Source organism: Echinops telfairi, unplaced genomic scaffold (assembly GCF_000313985.2).
Source record: "Echinops telfairi isolate 266 unplaced genomic scaffold, ASM31398v2 ScPeMD7_7424;HRSCAF=8462, whole genome shotgun sequence".
Classification (NCBI taxonomy): Eukaryota; Metazoa; Chordata; class Mammalia; order Afrosoricida; family Tenrecidae; genus Echinops; species Echinops telfairi.
In genome coordinates this window covers 81,125,618-81,127,921 of record NW_022111324.1, presented here as the reverse complement: position 1 = coordinate 81,127,921, position 2,304 = coordinate 81,125,618, and the positions used below count along the sequence as shown (strand labels likewise).

At 42.0% G+C, this 2,304-nt stretch overlaps 1 protein-coding gene across 1 annotated transcript in view; it reads left to right on the top strand.

Annotated features, from left to right (window-relative positions):
* AHCTF1 (AT-hook containing transcription factor 1) overlaps window positions 1-2,304 on the top strand; it is an 84,162-nt gene that overhangs the window by 481 nt on the left and 81,377 nt on the right. The window lies entirely within an intron of this gene.

Here is a 2,304-nt window from a genome sequence, read left to right as displayed (position 1 = left end):
CCCGCCGCTGCTGTCCGGTGCGGTGGAAACCCTGGCGGGCCTCTGCCTTCGGGAGCCCGCTGGCCCTCGGGGCCCACCCGGCGATGGCGTGTGCCCCCCATGCTCGCGGGCCTGCCCAGGGTGAGTCCCAGCGCGGAACAAGTTTCCGTTCGACTCGTGATTTGAAATGCGGGTTCCATGCTCAGGGAGTCAGTTAAAGATTTAAAAAACAAAAACAGATCTCGAATTTTGGTCACTTTGCCTTAATGGCCCCCCACTTGGACATTGAGATCACTTTTGTTTTGGTTGATTGCCTTTATTTTTTTCCGTAGCATAGGTTCATGGGGTTCTCGGATGAGATAGTTATATGAAAGAAGCGTTATAAAAAAGAAAAGAAGGATTATACCTTCTTTTTTGCGCTGTAAATGAGTTTTTGGAAGGACTTGCGTCTTTTAGAACGAAATATAAAAAAGCAAAGTAAACCCTCGGCTATCAAGTTGATTTCGACACGTAGCGACCCCATGGGACTGAGGAGAGATGTCTCATACGGTTTCCAAGGCGGCAATCCCATTGAATGGTAGGAAGGGGAGATTGTTTGCTCCCATGAATATTTCCAGTTTTGGAAACTATACAAAGCCGATGACAGTGGGGTTTGATTTGTCTGGGTTTTGTAATTTATACAGAAGCAGATCCCCCCCCCATCTTTGCCGTGCCAGCCGCTGCTGGTTCACCTGCCATTTAGAATAAAATATAGTCTCTTGTAATTTTACATTTCGATTTATTTTCAACATACTGTAAGAGCCTGTGGATTTTAAGAACCATCTTTCCTGAGCTTTCAATAATTTGGATCTGAAGTGTCAAACTTTTTAACTCACTGTCATTGCTTCAATGCCAACTCAGAGTCACCCTGTAGGACAGGGTAGAACTGCCCCTGTGGGCCTCCTAGACAACTCATCATGGGGCTTAGAAAGCCTCAGCTTTGGTCTGTGCCTGGACTGGTGGTTTTGAACTGCTAACAGGGCACTTAGTAGCCCAATGTGTAACCACTACACCACCAGTTCAAGTTAATACTTGCTGTTGATGTTCTCTACCTGGTAGGCACTATAAGAACTATATTTTCTTGGTACTCTTACATTTCTTTTTTAATCTTAATTTTTCAATAACCTACCATTTTTCAAAGTAAAAATAATTTAAAAAATTTTTTTTAAAGAGATTGTCACCAGCAGTTTTAGGGTATACATAATTTGAATAAAGTGAAAACATTGAATCTCTCACTCTTAATTGTGAAATTTTCCAGGGACTCTTTTTCACCTCTTAGAATGAAATGAACCATAAATTTCTCTAGGTTTTCCCAGAGGTGTTTATAAACTTATTTTGCTCTCCAACCTCATGTATCTGCAAATTTTATGCTTAAGCTATTCCAGAACTTTTACTAGTCATAAACCCATTTTCTTGAAAATTGACTTTAATATTTCTTTGCCTTCAGCCCGGAATGCCTTTCCGATTTTTCACTTTCTTGGATTTCAAATTCCCTTTAGCTTACAGCTACCATTTCTGTGGATGTTCCCCGTAGGGTCTGGTGATATAGCCTGCTATTGTAATGTACCACATGTTTAAGGCCTGATGGTTTTTACTTTTTAGGAATTTGGGGTGTAGTAAAGAAATACAAGCAGACACAAGTGAAGATTAAAAAGAAAATTGTTTAGGATTAGTAACTTGGAGGTGGAAAGGATACATTGCTTGGTGGTAAGCTGTGGAAAGATAGACCTCGCCAGGCCCCACGTGGATGACTTGGAAGCCTTGGCAGTAGACTTTTTAAGGAGGGAAGAGCCTAGATAATGACATTGCTAGGGAAATGTCAGGCTGGTGAAAGAAACGGTTTTGGGAAACCCAGCTTTTTTAAAAAAGTGTGTGCCTACTAGGTTATAGAGGGCCTGTTTTGCCAATAGAAGCGCACGCGTGTGTGTGTGTGTGTGTGTGTGTGTGTGTGTGTGTTTATATGTAGTACGGAATCATTGGACGTCTTTGAGAAGAGGAATGGCATAATCCATGTGTGCTTTATTAAGAAAATGAGCAGGTTTTTTGTTTGTTTCATTAACAGCTGGCAAAATGTTGCCCTGTTGGATCTAGACCATGGGAAGGAGTTGAAATGTTGTTAATTACTATTCAAAGGTTGCCAACCCTGTCGTAGAAGCTACAACTCTTTAATGTGTGTTTAGAGAACTTTTTGTGAAATACAGTGAACCCTCGCCACTTCGCGCTTCGACTTCCGCGGCTTCACTCTATCGCGGTTTTTGCGTAACAGCGCATGCTCTGTCATTACTG